This window comes from Mytilus edulis, chromosome 8, assembly GCF_963676685.1.
Source record: "Mytilus edulis chromosome 8, xbMytEdul2.2, whole genome shotgun sequence".
NCBI lineage: Eukaryota > Metazoa > Mollusca > Bivalvia > Mytilida > Mytilidae > Mytilus > Mytilus edulis.
The window spans coordinates 79,099,426-79,117,665 of NC_092351.1; the positions used below are offsets into that span (position 1 = coordinate 79,099,426).

General features: G+C 31.2%; 1 protein-coding gene and 1 long non-coding RNA gene across 2 annotated transcripts in view; one reads left to right on the plus strand and one right to left on the minus strand.

The window, feature by feature from the left end:
• Nucleotides 1–18,240, minus strand: part of LOC139486347 (uncharacterized) — a 55,167-nt gene that overhangs the window by 17,649 nt on the left and 19,278 nt on the right. The window lies entirely within an intron of this gene.
• On the plus strand, nucleotides 5,603–10,136 carry LOC139486355 (uncharacterized). Its single transcript, XR_011655560.1, has 2 exons — nucleotides 5,603–5,776; nucleotides 9,249–10,136. It is a non-coding gene; the product is annotated as an uncharacterized lncRNA (long non-coding RNA).

The window sequence follows — 18,240 nt, forward strand, 5'->3', positions numbered from 1 at the left end:
TGTTTTCCATAAACACAATAAGCATTACAAAGTCATACATGTATAACGCACTAAACCATTATAGGTCAATGTATGGCCTCAGGCGCGGATACAGGGGGGGGGGGGGGGGGGTTCCGGGGGTTTGAACCCCCCTTTTTTGGACGATCAAGGCATTTGAATGGGTACATGTAATTGGAACCCCCCTTTGTCCTGGGTAAGTAACAACCCCTTTTTAAAATGGCTGGATCCACTCCTTGGCCTTCAACATAGAGCCTCGGCTCACACCGAACAAAAAAATATAAAAGGACCCAAAATATTGTCTGTACATCTAGTAACATTGTTAGTTTTCTTTACTGATTGAATAATATGTCATTATTGTACAAGCATTCATGGGATTAAATAATTTGAATTTGAACAATTGAAATGGGAAAATATTTTGGATAAACGTTAGTAAATCTGATCAACTGAAACCACATAGGAGAATCAGATGTCAGTCTTTAGAATTTAATAAGACCGGAGTCTAAAGTATACATCAAGTTCGAAAAAGTGATGTGAAAAAAATAAAAGAATTAAGATTTGATTTCCCTGTCTGAAACAATGCGAGTTTTCATGTTTTGAACATTTGAACTTTCACTGGCGGTAGTTATTTTGTCGGGTCTTGAACAGTACGTCCATCTACTAGTATTTACATATGTATGGTAAATTCTTTGCGAAAAATCCGGTGAAAATATGAATTGTTCTCGCGAGTGATAATATTTGTTTACCTCAATCATGAATGCTGACGTGCTATTTACCTGTATCATGTGTATCAATTACAATTGAACTTCAAACAGACCATTCCGTACAATGTACAATACAAAGTCGAGTTAATATTGAACTATTCAAAAATAAAATAAGGTAAAATAAAATAAATTAAATTCAGATAGATTTAAGATTTGTTTTCCATAGCTGCAAAAGATGTGTTAAATGTCTGATTTTTTTTTACATGTATAGAAATCAAAATGATTATACGGCAATATTTATAGTTTACATTATTTTTTTAATGTAGCCCCCAAAATTTTTTTTAATGTAGCCCCCAAAAAATTAGTGTGTGAAATAAGCCCTCAAGAAAATATAAAGCAGTTTTATATGGGGATAAGTTTGACAAATGTGTGTATTTGGAGTTCCCCGCTAGGTTTAGAGTATAGCATGTATATTCAGCGTTATTATGAAGTGATGTGATTCGTAAAACTACGGGTATTGAAAACAACCGTGTATGCATGAATGATTTTACACCTACATGAACTAATTTAATAAAAAAATAATTAAATTGTTATTTAGATGATATAAAAATTGTCAACTTTTAATTCAGTTATAAAGATACATTTGGTAACATCTATATTGGGTAACGTTTTTCGATTTTTCTGTTAGTAGTTATCTTTTATCTAGTGAAATTGCAGGTATCTAGTGCTGGTTCCGATTCTATTGGTTCGAAGAGATAAGGGCGAGGAAGTGTTAAAAAAATATAAATTCAGCACATTCACTAAATAACCGAGGAATACAAAAATGTTTTCAAAATACTTTTTTTTTAAATCAATATCTATCTAAAATTAATTACATTGGAGTGATAGTTGTTTCTCTTTGTCACAACCTTATATTTCATACAGTAAATTTTATTTTACAAATAATTGAACCTATATCCCTGACTGTTAGACATTTTGTATCCGTGACTTTTAAGTGTACATGAAGATCAATGTTTGGAAGTTGCTACGCTTATAAATTAGCTATACCTATACAATGGTTGTAGCTATCATATTTTAACTGTTACAACTTTTTCTGCGTTTAAACAGTTTATTTATGACTGTTTCAACGTTTTCCGTGTTGGTACAGTAATTAAATGACTGTTACAACTTTCAAATGGTTGCATCAGTTTTATTACGACTGTGACAACCCTTTAGGCGTTTAATCAGTTTATTTATGACTGTTGCAACGTTTTTCGACTTTGAAATAGTTGTATCAGTCCTTTAATGACTGTGACAGTTATTTTTTGCGTTGTTACAGTCGATTTATGTTGTAGACAAACACTTTTAAAGTTGGGACAGTTACAAAAAAACTGCAGCAGTGAAATTTAACAACTGTTACAACTTTAACAAACATTATCAGTCTTAGAACGACTGTTACTGGTATGGACAGACGTTTTTTCGTCCAGTAGTGTATGCAATATTTATTCCATTCAAAGTTTCTAACATTATAAGTTTGGAAATAATTACAATAATCAAATCAATAATGTATTCAAGAAATCAAAATCATTTGAAAATGTAGGGTTTGCATTAATATACGTATTTTAGCAAGCCATATTTTGTTTTCTTAAAATCGAATTAGTTTAACATGTAAATAAATTTGCATAAGGATTAAAGCTAAAATGGTTTGAATAAATTAAAAGGACATATTAAACAGAAGTTCCTAACAATGGTTAGGTACTATCATCATTATTCAAAGACATGTAAAACATGCACAAAGGAAAAAACTACATACTACTGAATACTTTGAAATCTTACCTGGTAATGCTGAGTCATCATGCAGACTATGCCACGGTCTTAGAGAACTTTGATATTTTTAAGTAGTATTTGAATGGTTGCACGAATATTCAAATAAGCGCCATAGGCTGTATTAACCAATCGCATGTTGTTACAAGTCTACACAAATACATCCTGTTATTGATTGATGCATTTCATTTTTTGGCAGAAATGTATCAAGGCCATTTTGGTTAGGCAAAGCGCGTGTATTAGCTATTCCGGTTTTAAGGCGAAACTTGTACATGTTGTAAATGCTATGCATGCTCGTATTTTAAGAAATTCTGCTGGATTTCTATTACTGTCACATAAAATCATTATGTTTGATTAAGTTGCTCATGTCAATATATCAGAATTGTTTACAACTGTCAATCAAGAAGGCGGTTAAGCTAGCTGTGAAACAGGGTTAATTTATCATTTATTGGGTGATACTTGCACCGAATAAAAAAAATTATACAGTTGTATTAGTTCTGTTGATTGATGAAATGTAATCTGGGAACTTACTTAGACGTACCGTATTTTTTGTAATACTTTTTTTTTCAAATTTCGTGTCTGTAATTGAAAACTTATCTATCTGGTTTTGAAACTTTTGTAAAATCTATTCTTACAACACAGTATAGGGTCCGCAGGTGGCCTGTTGCAAGGCAAAATTTCTGTCCATATCCATTATACCCTCATTTTCTATTGCAAATTTCCCCGACCCCAGATGGCCTCTCTTGTGACAAGACCTACCTATTGTATTTATTGTGAACTTGTTCTAGTCCTGAATATGCATGAAATATTAACACTGGACGTTAAGCAACCAACAATCAATCAATCAATACAACACAGCATATACGAAAAAGGACAAAAAGGATACTCTCACGGCTCGGGGCTCTATTTATAAATGTTTGCATATATACTTTTTTTTTATAGCAAGAATGGAACTAATAGGAATGCTCGTCAAAAACTAATTTTGAAATTTCATGAACTAAAAAAGCAATGCCCAATTTTTTGTTTAATACAAATAAAACGGTAGTTATAATTTGGAGAGGAGTAGAGGTTATTTCAGTTGAACAAGACATTTTAAGAGACTTAAACGTTTTTGGAAAGGACTGATCAACTGCTTAACCACAATGTCTATTTTATAAATAAAAAGATTCATCAATACCAATTAATATGTTATACTGCTTTCTTCATGTAATAATAATAAATCGAAATTGTTAATCAAAGTTTACCGAAAGTTTAAGTCGAATGACATATGTAAGCTGTACAGAATTATAAAAGTATGTTTAGTAACAAAAACAAAAAATACTCAAAATATCAAAAAGATAATAACTAAAAATATATAAGAATATGAGAAAAAAATATGAATAACCAAACAAAACAACAATAAAGATATCATTTTAACAAAATTCGTTATTGCAAATAAACGAAATTATATTATGATATATATTCTTATATACTATATCTGAGAGTTGATTATAATTTGCCAAAAGTAAATGATCACTGTCACATTGTGTCATATTTGATGACTGTATCTTTACTTAGAGGACAGAACTGTTCAAACTTCCTTGAGTTCAATGTTTTAACAAATCGTGATCAGACGAAGGCTGACGATATCTCGCGGGTAGACATAGAAAGAAAATAGATTATAAATATTACAAGTGTTTACCAGACGAACTGTCTGAGATTTAATATAGGTTAGTTCATAAGCAAGACAAATTAATACTCCACGATATTTATAAAATAGGGGCGAACGATACCAGAGGAAGATTCAAACTCATTTTGTTAAATGTTAAGTTACAGTAACAGATTTTTACTTCAGTGAACATTTGCTGTCGAATTAAAAATGTAAAATTGTGTGTAAATTTCTGTGGTTTATTTAGCTACCAGGAGCTTTAGAATTATTCAAAAAATACCAGAGGGACATTCAAACTCATGCATCAAAAATAAACTGAAAACGCTGTGGTTAAATAAGAAAAAAAACACAACCAGACAGATAACAGTACATAAAACACAACATAGAACACTGAAGACTAACACTACTGTACGAAAAAACAACTGTCCATACCAGTAACAGTCATTGTACGCCTATTTTAGTCTGTGGAAGACTGAAGAAGACTGTCAAATCAACCTTATTTCGTTGTTACAGTTAAATTATGTATGTCTCAACACTTTTATGGGTTGTGAAAAACATTAAATGCTATCAACAGTAATTTTAGGACTGTTGCAGTGGCTTACGGCGTTGTCACAGCCAAATACTATTTATAACAGTCTTTCTAAAAGTTGTGGCAGTTGTATAATGTTTGTCCCAACCTTTTTATAGTTGGGACAGTTGAAATTTGTTTGTGTCAACTTTTCAGACGTTTAAGCAGTCAAAAAATGTTTGTTACAATGTTTTTAGAGTTGTAACAGTCGTAAAATGTTTGTTACAACTTTTTTAAGGTTGTTACAGTCATTAAATGTTCATTACAACTTTTAAAAGGTTGCCACAGTCGTAAAATGTTTAAAACAAACATTTCATGGGTTGTTACAGTCGGTAAATATGTAATACAAATATTTTAGTGTGACGGTTGCGAATGTTAAAACAATGTGTACACGTCTAAGGTACACCTTCTCAAAGTTTGATACAGGATAAATGGATAAATGTATTTTATTTAAGTGTCACGTATTGGTGATACAGTTGTGAAATTACCCATAAATTATATGATCCCTCATCTTATGTTGTTGTTGGTTTTTTTTTTTTTTAAATTGCGATCGTTTTATGTCTTTTGTCGTATTCCGTTTATGGCATTATAATTATGTCTGTTCATTTGTGGCGGACTTGTGCGTTTGACGGTTTATCTTTATTTTTTATTCAGTCTATTCAAGAGTCTTTTATAACGCCTTCGTTTAAAAATAAAATTAAAATATTATTGCAGAAGATTGATTTAATTGTCTTAATTTCAAATTGCTACGTCGGGGTACCTGAAGTAAATTTAAAAGAATATGACTTAGTTACATATATCATACAGAATAATAAAGCTGATTAATTTTAATTACTATCCATTAGGGACATTTCCCGACGACAATAAATCAAATCTGTCAAGTTTTATTAAAAACGGAAATCATATTCTTCACCCGTAAACGATTTGACGTTGTTGTACCCTTGTCGGCAGAAATAGCGGGTCTGCAAACTTTACAAAAAATCGTAGACATGCCATTGTAGATATGTAGAAGGGAAACTACATACAATATAACGGATGACCTGGAAATTTCAATCGGTGAGTATAAATGAACAATATTTTAAAGCATGTCTATAAGAATAATCATGGATCCACGATTTTGAAGCGAAAATGTGCACATTTCGTGCCTACCCTCATGCTTTAGGTATGAATCGACGTTCTATATCGGTTTCTCTATATCACCTCACTCGTGCATATTACACATCTTTCTATATATATATATATATATAGTAGCATGTTCAAAAGCAAAGTAAGAATTTGGGCTTGTAAAAATTGTTCCCGGGATTGTAACCCCCCTTTTTTTTGGAAGATCAATAGTCCAAATAATTATGACGTCTTGAAAGGCTATTATATTTTTTTTTCTTTGACGCCTTACTTCGACACAAGACATCATAATTATTTGGACTAGAAGATCAATTGCATTTGAAAGGGTACATTTAGTTTGACCCCCACCCCTATTTATCCTGGGTTGGGACCCCCTTTTTTTAAATGGCTGGATCCACCCGTGTTCATCGTCTTACTGTGTTAAACCCTACATGATGATGTGAGGCATTCACAATGGTTTTAATTTTGCCGGATGGCCTTATACTACAAAACCTATATTTATATTGTATATAAAAAAGAAGATGTGGCATGATTGCCAATGAGACAACTGTCCACAAGAGACCAAGATGACACAGCCATTAACAACTATAGGTCACCATATGGCCTTCAACAATGAGCAAAGTCCATACCGCATAGTCAGCTATAAAAGGCCCCGATAACACAATGAAAAACAATTCAAACGAGAAAACTAACAGCCTTATTTATATAAAAAAAATGAAGGAAAAACAAATATGTAACACATTAACGAACGACAACCACTGAATTACAGGCTCCTGTCCTGACTTGTATGTTAATGTATTGAAAACTGCATGACTCATCCTAAATTTGCTTGAAATATTTCTAACTGGATTTTTTTTAAATTGAGAAAATTCAAGTTGAATATTATGACAAAGTAAATATTTATGTGTAAAATGTGAAACTAGCATGTATGAGTATATTTTTTAAATAATTTCTGAGTCATGATTAACAAAACATGGATATATTTAATAATTCTAAAGCATGTCTGATATTATCAATCAAAAGAACTATTAATCAAATCAGTGTGGCCTTAACTTTTTATTTTCATGTGAACTCTGTCAGTTTAACTTTTTATATAACATTTGCCCGGTTAGCATGGTTACTCAAAATTCAATTATACCTTTTAACTTGTTTTGGTCTTGGGGCTGCTGTCTCTTTTGCATATATATATATATATATATATATATATATATATATATATATATATATATACCAATCATCTCCTTTTAAACATATTTCAAGTGTCTTTTAATTTATTCCACTGTTAAAGGACTTTCCATTCAACAGTCATATTTTTCTACATGTGTTAAATTGTGCTTTGAGTTTGATTAATAAAGTTTGTGTTTGTTTGACTACTTCATTGTTTGGTTGCTGTATCATTGATATATACATGTATATTCCACATCTCCTTTCATCATGTATAATCACATCTGATTTCAGATACATGTATTTTGCCTTTTCCAAATTACTAAAATATTTTATTTATATTTAATTTCATATGTTGAAACATTCAGTACATCATGTATGTGGAAGGATACAAAAAATCTATCTGTAAGCATATTATGTTATGTAAACATGACCTAAACTTAAGCATTTTATGAATTTTATAGATATTGAATTACAAAAATTAACTTAATTAACTACATGGTATGTCTCACATGGAAGTAATATTTAAATATTACTTCCATGCTCAGATCAATTTGGTTTAAAACATACTAAACATGTTTTACATGTTTAATTTAACTTCAAAATGAATAATTTTAAAAATATATTTACTGAGCCTGAATTCATGACCATGTAAATGTGATATTAGAAAAGGTAATAATCAGGATGTTAACACTGAAAAGTTAATTATCAGGACTTCTTATATACATGTATGTTATATGTAATAAACAGTAATTAAGACAACAGTTTCATGAGTTTATTGGCCCAAGACCACAATTAATGACCCTACTTTTCGTTGTTTACGAATATAGTTCCCTTTAATTAAGGTGTATTTTTTTTTATTTTTTTTTTTGCCTTTTTCATTGATTATTTAGTTTTTATGGGTTGGAAATGAAAGAAGATAGGTGAAATAAACTTTTGGATGTTGTATTTTAACTTATTTTGATATGGAAAGAGTGATTAGGCTAAGTGCAAAAAGGTGATATTTACAGTTTTCTCTTGACTTGTCAATAGGGGTAGGGATGTGTATTGGCTAATTTTGTAAAAGTGATTGCTTCAATCTTTCTGAATTTTGGATATACTTTTGGACAGGTACTATACATTACACACACAAAAGATTGGACAAAAGTGCATGGTGCAAATTTTTTAATGTGATAAAAAGTTATAAAGAACTAATAGAGGAATTAATTGTGGTCTGTGGCCTATTATGCCTTGAGGGATGAAAATTAAAATGTCATAGGTATTGAAGATGATTTTATATAATGATATTAATAAATTTTAAATGTTCTTTTCAAATTGTGGATAAATTTATAATTGAAAGTAATTTAAAATTATGAAAAATATGAAACAACAGGATATAATCTTTTATTTTGGATATTATGTTAAAAATTTTAAAAGTGTATCTAACATGTCTAAGTCATGCAGCCAAGTATTGATTTATCAACATGAAAATGGGTAAATAACTAATATAAAATAAAGAAAATATGTTGTATGGTTAAATAAACTACAAAGCATTATTTAATACAAGCTGTAATTAGTAAAAAGTATACTGGGTAACATTTAAGATGTCAAATTAAACTCAAAGTTTACTGCTAATCATAAGAAGGAAATACTACATGTAGTTTTTTAGGTTGCTAAAAATGTTTAAATTAAAGAAAGGGTTAACCTTTGAACAAAGATTCTACATTTCATGATTTACATAAAAAAAAAAGGTTTATTCAAATACAAAATGACAGTCAACAGTGCATTTTTTTTTTTGGTCATCTTTGTAATATTTATTTCTTATTAAAATGATCCAAAGAAATCACCTGTTATGTTTTACAGTGAAATAACTTTGTCTGGCTTTAAATAATTGATTAAAAAAATCTTGTATAGTGCTAACCTCAATTAAACAGTAACCCTTCAATGAAGTGACACACTTAAGAAAACATTAATGTAGAAAGAGAGAAAATATTTTTTTGAAATGGAACCCCCAAAAAAGGGTTTTATTCTTCTTCTCATACAGGACATATAAATTCAATTGTATAAGTCTCATAAATTCATTTGTGTACATCATAGAACTTTGTTGTCAAGAAAATTATGATCTCTAGTATTTATACATAGAGTATTATCTTCTATATAAATTTAAAGAATTATTACGTAATAATAATCATGATACATGTAATTATACAATATTAGATAAGTTTCAATACTTTATTCTTAATTTATGTTTTTTCGTTTGTAGAATTCACATTGGTTTGAGCATGATTCCCAGCCAGATTATGAAGCCAGCAAAAAAAGGAAATACATATAGCATGTATAGGTGACACTAAGTATCTCGCATACCTGTAGCTGTAAATTGTGAAACAGTGGACTAATGGACTTATTGTTGTTGGAAATAACAAATAGGGCTTACAGCAATATGCCATGATGTTGTTTATTAGGATTTCATATCAAATTGGACAAGAAGAAAATTGTGCATTGTACAAATAGCAAACTTACAATTTGAAAGAAAGACTACATTATTTGATGACAGTGAATACCTTCGATAATTAATTTAGTTGAAATTGAAATAATAATTTGGAATTAAGAGAATTCAAAGTTTTCTGGGAATATTAATATCATAGTGCATCATATTTGAATTCTATGAAATACCTTGGATAGTTATTCAAAAATAGCAAATTGGATTAATAAAAAAATCAGTTTCAGTGAATATCAATAGTGCATCATATCTGAATTCATGAATACCTTGGATAATAAATTTATATGAATTTGGATATTGAGAATATCTGGTTTGTGTGAAATTTATAGAAGTTAATGCTTGCATTCCTATTGTTAGCTATATGTACCACCAGGGGGTGTTACACAACCTTGATTACCCATGAGGGTCTGTCGTGGTCGGTCACTATTGGTAAGTGTCATGATGACGGAAGTTTTTAATGACCTTGACTGCATTTACAGCCCTTGCATGGACGTTGGTTGATGTCAAATGACTGCTTGCTGTACTTATATAAGAGTCGCGATCTGAATGTACATACAGTATATAAATATAATCTATCATCTAAATTAATGTTCATTCTGAAACTGGCATTTTATACTAGTCAAAAATATTAAACAATACATGAACTTCAAAGTATCATTTTATTGTCTTGCCTTCCACAAAAGTCATTTAAAGTTGATTGTATGCAGGACATAGGTATTACAATCTTGGGCTGATGACGTAAACTTTTTTTATAAAGCTTTACATTTTAAAAGCTAAAAGAGCTAGATGCTTCTTATCTTGTCGGTATTCAGATAGCTAATATGTTATGAAGTTTCAGCCTGTCATTATATGTCCATTGCACCTGACCTCATTTCATTGTTTAGTGACTACTTGTAAAAAAATACTGTTTTTATAACAGTGAGATGCTCTCTTATACAAGTACATGTACATTTTGTAATTGGATAAATTTTTTGTACATGTATATACATTTATGATATAGAAAAAGAAGATGTGGTTACACTGGTATGATTGCCAATAAGCAAGATGAGACGACTCTCCACAAGAGACCAAAATGACACACAAATTAACAACTATACATGTAGGTCACTGTACTGTGTACAGCCTTTAACAATGAACAAAGCCCATGCTGCATAGTCGGCAATAAAAGGCCCCGAAATGACAATGTAAAACAATTCATACGAGAATTATGAGTATCTTGCAAGGTCTACTGGTCTATCAGGTTGAGCTGACCTGACCCTGACATTTCATGGATAAGTGATTAAGGATAATTTCAGTTTAGGCCAAAATAAATAATTGTGTGTCTCCTATTTTACTCTCCAAAAAATTAAGAACATTTTATTCTATTAAAAAATTTTGTTTTTAAAGTTCTAAACTTTTTTCTGTTAATGTACATGTGTACTGTGATAACATTTCCCACATTTGACAGATAATACACTGTGCAGTCTTAGTCGTTTCAAAGTTTGGTTTCTGATATGTTTTACTGATGAGTATTATTTGTAATTATCATTCACACAAGTTATCTGATGTGGAAAGACATCAAATGATGAATATGACATGTACATGTATGATGAATACATTGTTTCGGGTAGGCTCGAAACGGAGCTACATGTATGGTCGAGAAACCAGAAACATGCAATAAATTTATTTTGGCCTATATATTATACAGTACTCCAGTAGATCAACTTCATGTATATTTAATGTACATGTATAGACAGAATGGAACAATTGAGTCTATGTCATGTATGTCTGACTGGCAGGGTTCATCAGACATTGAGCTAAATGTTATGGGTTCATTGGTCAATGTTGAATTTTTGTGGTTTTGTCTATTTTTTAATGTTTCTCAGATGTGATATAAAAAACAAGATGTGGTATGATTGCCAATGAGACAACTATCTACAAAAGACCAAAATGACACAGACATTAACAACTATAGGTCACCGTACGGCCTTCAACAATGAGCAAAGCCCATACCGCATAGTCAGCTATAAAAGGCCCCGATAAGACAATGTAAAACAATTCAAACGAGAAAACTAACGGCCTTATTAATGGGGAAAAAAATGAACGAAAAACAAATATGTGACACATAAACAAACGACAACCACTGAATATACAGGTTCCTGACTTGGGACAGGCACATACATAAATAATGTGGCAGGGTTAAACATGTTAGCGGGATCCCAACCCTTCTCCTAACCTGGGACAGTGGTGTAACAGTATAACATAAGAACGAACTATAAAAAAGTGATAAGCTACATCATGTACATTGTACATGTATAGGATCACTATTTTTTTTGGCATATGACATGAATGTTAGGTGTACATGTTTGATTGGCCGGCTTTATTTAACAATGAGCACATTTTCATGGTTTTCATTAATTTGAATAAGGAGATGTGGTATGAATTTTGATGAGACAACCATCAACCATAGACCATGTAGACCAAGTGATGTGCTTGTTAGCTATATAATAGGTTATTCCACACCCTTCAACAATGATCAAAACTAATACTTCATAATGAGCACCCTATATAAAGGGTTCTGCCTTGCACGCAACACCGTCAATGTAAAAAAAAACAGACGAGAAGCCCTACAGTGATGATAGTTTGATTTATATACAAAAGCTACATACAAACAAATATGATAAACAGCAAGCAACAAAACACACTACATACATTGAAAAATAAACCTGTGTCAGGGTGGTGCAACTTTCATGTACAATTCTAGCATAAAAGAAAAAATATTAAAAAAAAAACTGATATACACATGATACAGTGTATCCAAAAAAAAAAATCATATGGAACCAAAATACCATAGATGTATATATGACTACCAACATAATAATCAATATTTAATAGATCAGTGTTAAAATATGTTAACACATGCAGAAGAATATCTCAAGAATGTTTTGAAGAACTTTACGAATGCCTACTTGAATCCAATCTATTAGAAAAATCAGTTATTACAGAAGAGTGTCTACCATGCACTTGCACTGCACTTTATACTAGAATTTCTTTTGACAACCCTGCATACATCCTTATCCATTTAAGGATTCTCTACCTTCACGAAACTTTAGAGGCGTTGGTTCAGCAGTCCTTCATTTATATTAGAATAGTATGATAGCAGAATATATCGACATGAACATATCATATGTATATATATCATGTATATACATTTGTAGAATGATATATTCAAATGGATGAAAATCATATACATTTAGCATGCATGTAACTGTATAAACAAATATACAAATATGTATATAACAACAAACCAGAGTATATACTGATTTGTATCACTACAATGTAAAATAGTTATTACGGTGACGTAATTCCCTGTCATCTAATTTATTCATCGTCCATCGACGAACTTGTCTCAGAAAAAAATATATCTCTGTCATGTCTGTCCACATGGTACATTTACCTAACTTATACATGTAGGTTTATATATGTGATAAAACCCGGAGAAATATGAACTCGATGGTTAATATTTTTACGTCCATGTGGAGAGTTATTAATAAAGACATTTGAACCTCAAATAACAGTGGCGTAGCTAGGTGTTTGTTACGTGTACGCCCGAACCTTGGCGAGGGGTCTGAGGGCCTAAGTCATAGCACCTGTTGGTAGTTGGTTCAACGTGACGAAGCCCCTGTAAGCTAACAGGTTATCAAGAACGAGATACCGTTCCCGTTGTTGAAAATTCTCATCAATAGCAACATACTTAAAGAATTTAAATGGTTTATTTTTAATGTTTAGTTTATTCATCGTATTGATATGGAATCTATATCTAATGGTCATTAGATATAGAGAAAAGTCTAAAACAGTTTCTTTAAAATATGTTCAAAAGGAGCCATATGGGGTAATTGTCGTTAATGAACATGAAATAATTAATGTTCGGAAGGTTTCTGTTGAATCCTAGTTCTCGGCTGGTATAAAGTGAATGCATTTATCCATCTTTTACAGGATTTAAAAAAAAAAATTCTTTTCAGTTTTAGATATTTTTACTTTTCTTGGAATATCCGACTCGACCCAATTTTAACGAAAATCTATTAAGGTTTATAAAATCTTTTGAAAAAGTCCCATATCGTTAAATTGAATAAAGAGAAGTCCTTCTGTCAAATTAATACTGCCACAATGGAAGAAAAAAAAAGCTTTCAAAATTTTGATTCGGACATTAATTCGAAAAAAGCTTCTTCCATCATAAAATTCAAAAAAAGTTTGACAAAGTAATTGATCTATAACAAACTTTTATCCCAGACTGTATCTACTTGCGCAACAAGGTTTTTTTTAAATTCTAAATATGGCAAAATTAAACAGATAATTTCATCATTATGCTCTTGAAACTCTTTTTGTCATGCACAGTTTCTGTCCAACTTCCATACAAAGGTTTGCTTGAGGTATTTATATTTAAAATAAACACCTTCTAACCCCACACTTATCCTAAAGAGGGGGGTCAAGAGTGACACCACCGACGAAATTTAGAATCGCATATGTCTTGCTATTGGGACATACAGAAATGTCACAGGCTCGACAAAAATGGAAACCACATATCGAATCACAGAATATAATGAATTCATTTAAATAGCAGGAAAGTTGGTAGAATTCTCTGAAGATTCACAACTAGTAGATTCAGACTTTGAGAAACAAATCTATATAATATGATACCTTTTGTTTGAAAAGTCAAATTCGTCACTTTAATTCGAAATTGAAAAAAAAATTTACAGGGCTGATGTACTATTTATAAGTTATTTGTATTTTATTGAGATTAAAATTCAAGTGTACGCCCGGGCGTTTTGACGTAAACGTAGCTACGCGCATGAATAAGACACCACTCGGTACAATAACAGTACAAAGTTGAGTAAATCTGACTAGACTATTAAAAAAACCCGGTAAATAATATAAATTGAATTTAGATACAAGACATTAACGAATATTTCAGTGTTTTCCCTAGCTACAAAAGATGCGTTGAAAGTTCAGCATTACTGAGATTTTATTTGTATTTATAAATCAAAATTGTTAGAACGGAGTACGGTAACTAGTATTCTTTTCAAATAGTCACAAGAACTTAAAAACAAACAAATTAATTCTAAAAGTGTCCATGTCGTATGAACTAAGCCCTCGGCAGTTTTCTACGGGGATAAGTTTGACAAGTGTGTATATTCCCGCTGGGTTTGTAGTATATTGACCGTTATTATGAAGTTATGTGATTCGTAAATCTACGGGTATTGGAGGTAAAACCTTACATGCATGAATGATTTCACAACAAGGTTATAAAAATTTCGAAAAGTGTCTTATATGATATTATAAGATACATTTTTTTACAAATAAATTGAGACACCTTGTTCAATTTATCTAACAGGTGCATGTAACTGTGTTTAAGCATTAAATGCGCATAAATCAGTCCCATGTGAAATTGGAGGTATCTCTTACGGTGGTCTGATTTTTTTTCGAAGAGATGCGAGACAAGGGAGTGTCAATTGAGTTATTAATTTACAACATTTACCAGATAAGCGGGGAATCCCAAAATTTTCAGCGGCAGATATTTCAATATGTTTTTGTTTTTACAATCAGTTTCTATTTATACTAATGTATTAAATGGGTATGGCAGTTGTGTCTTTTTTTTTATAACAACTTTTTTTAAAAATTGCACACGATGTAATTGTATTTAAAATAATTTAACCTATCCCGGACTGTCGGATAGAAATTTGGTATCCGTAACTTTTAAGTCTATAAAATGACTACCAATATTTGAAAGTTGCGACACTTATGGATTATTAAACTGTTGCTGTATAATGGTTGTAGCAATCATATTTTAACTGTAACAACCTTTTCGACGTTTAAACAGTTTATTTACGACTGTTTCAACGTTTTGCGTGTTTGAACAGTTATTAAATAACTGTAACAACTTTCAAAAGGTTGCAACAGTCGTATTATAACCGTGACAACATTTTCGGCGTTTTAACAGTGTATTTATGACTGTTACAACGTTTTTCGTGTTGGGACAGTTGTAAACCAACTGTTACAACTTGAAATTAGTTGTATCAGTCCTTTAATGTTTGTGACAGCTATTTCTAGCGTTGTTGCAGTCGATTTATGTTGGAGACAAACACTTTAAAAGTTGGGACAGTCATAAAATAACTGAAACAGTAAAATTTTACAACTGTTACAACTTTAACAAACAATTACAGTCTTAGAACGACTGTTACTGGTATGGACAGTTGTTATTTCGTCCAGTAGTGTAAGCAACACAAACCCCACCAAATTTGTAGGGTGATAGCAAGTGCTCGGAAAAATTCTATGAACTATATCCACCAGTATCTGGTTAATCGGGTTTAAAGTCTTTCTCATATTTCCATAACTGGATCTTATTAGGAATATAACGGTTCAATTTAAAAAAAAAATAAAGATCAAAGACCGGCAGACAAAACTATTAAGAAAAGGGAGGGAGGTCAGCCAAACTACAAAGTATAGAAACAGTGCATTAATTTCCATCATTATAAAAGAGGACACAATTGAAACTTGTTAGTTTTGTAATTGATCAAGCGGACAAAAGAAATAATCATTTATATTTCCGAAACAATGCAAGATTTGGCCGTTTTTTTATGAAAAAAACGATGGCCGACTTTCATTAACAAGATTCCGTTGGATATAGGTCCATGATAGTTATGAGAAAATTAATCAATCATATGGTTTCATGTTAATTTTTCTATATACATGATGCAGTTACCATAATTACATCTATGACAGTGTATTTGTCCGTTTTTATGAGAAAGACTATGTGCGGTTATCTAAGTGGCCTCTGATCTTGTTTTCTTCCTACATAGTTTTTACATGTCTTCCCGGACGATGTCGACAACCTTCTTCAGATCACGATTTGAAAATACATTACACTCCGGGAAGTTTGAACAGTGTCGTCTTGTACTATATAGTGTACTCCCCTACATATGTACCAAATACAACATAATTGTGAGTGTTTATTTCCGTCTGGTAATTTTCAATCTACTTTCAAACATAACGTCTGATAAATAAATATCATAATATAATTTCCTGATGTTAATGCTTACCCTAACCCTAACCCTAACCCATATATATATATATCAACCCAACAATGTTAGATCTGTAAATTTACTTTCGCAAAACATAAAACAAAACGATATACATATACAGTGTGTGCTGAAAATTGAAAAAAAATATTGCCTTGGCATAAATGATGACTACTTTTGACACTTTATGAAAACTTGTTTTATCAAATAACAAATTGTCTGTGAATCAATGTACAAATGTCATTCTACTAAATTTCACTTGAATTTTTTTAATTTTTATTCAACAACAAATTGCACTTTCTGCTGTTAACAATATACCTCACTAGTCCAGCATACAAGTGAAGAGTCCCTGTTTGTTAATACCAGAAATCCAGGGTTGTTTTCAGGTAAGCATCAATATATTAAATCAACATTAGTCTTATAATCTAACAGCTAAGTTGTAAAATTATCAGCAATGAAATAATAAACAAGTAAATATCAGCGAGACTTGTTTGATTACCTATATATATTAATAGAAAAGAATACTATATATATATCATCTAGCAATACATGACTTTTGAGTATAGTTTCCGGATATTTTCCATATTTTCTCCGTTAATGTGTGCATTGTTTTCCTATCAAATAACTTCCTGGTTTGAAACAACATTGTCACACCGGTTTATATGACTTTAAAAATAGAACAAACAGAAGTGATGTAGCATTAACAGGTATGTCTAAATCAAAATCTTATTTTCCCGTCTCCATGTAAATTGTATATTGTTTCTATGTATATCTGTCCAAATATCTATCAATTTATGTGTTTTGATTAACCCTTTTAAAATGTTGACTGGTTTTTGTTTTCTTTCATTATTTCTGTTGTTTTTTTTTTTGCTGTCAATATTAGATAATGTATCATTCATATCTCCCCCAACTATGACCATACCTTAACTGTTTTTCTGTATCATGTCATTTACTTTTTTTAAAAGATTTGGTGCATAAATATTAACTAAAGTATATATACTGAAATTTCTATGTTAATCAAAACTATTCGCCCCTCCTCATCCTGGAATTTATCAATGAGTGTGATCACTAATAAAAATTGATACCCCTCGTGATTGTGAATTTCCATAACTGTGATATGTATCACATTTGAATTCATTTTTAAAATGTTTCTCTAATGTAGAAGTAAAATGACTCTCTTGTAGAAATAAATATATATTTATTCATGGTTGTGACAATGTGAAAAATAAGGAGTCGCTGGCGGTCACCCACCCCTCCTGTTTTAGAATTTGAAAACGGTTGAGATCCGCACCACCAAACCATATCTATTCACGTATGGGACAATATAACAAATCAGATGAAATATAGGGGGAGTCCCTTGGGTCACCCGACCCCCTCCTGTTTGAGAATTTGAAAACTGTCGAGACCCCAACCCCTTAACCAGATATATTCATGTATGGGTCAATTTAACAATAAAGATGAAATATAGGGGAGTCACTTGAGTCACCCCACCACCTCCTGTTTGAGAATTTAAAAAACCGTTGAGATCCCCACCACTAAACAATGAATGTGCATGTATGGGCAATATAACTAATAAATGAAATATAGGGGGAGTCAAACTACCCCATCCTTTTTGAGAACTTGGAAACAGATGAGATCCCCATCTCGAAAACATATATATTCATGTATGGGATAATATAAAAATCAAATGAAATATAGGG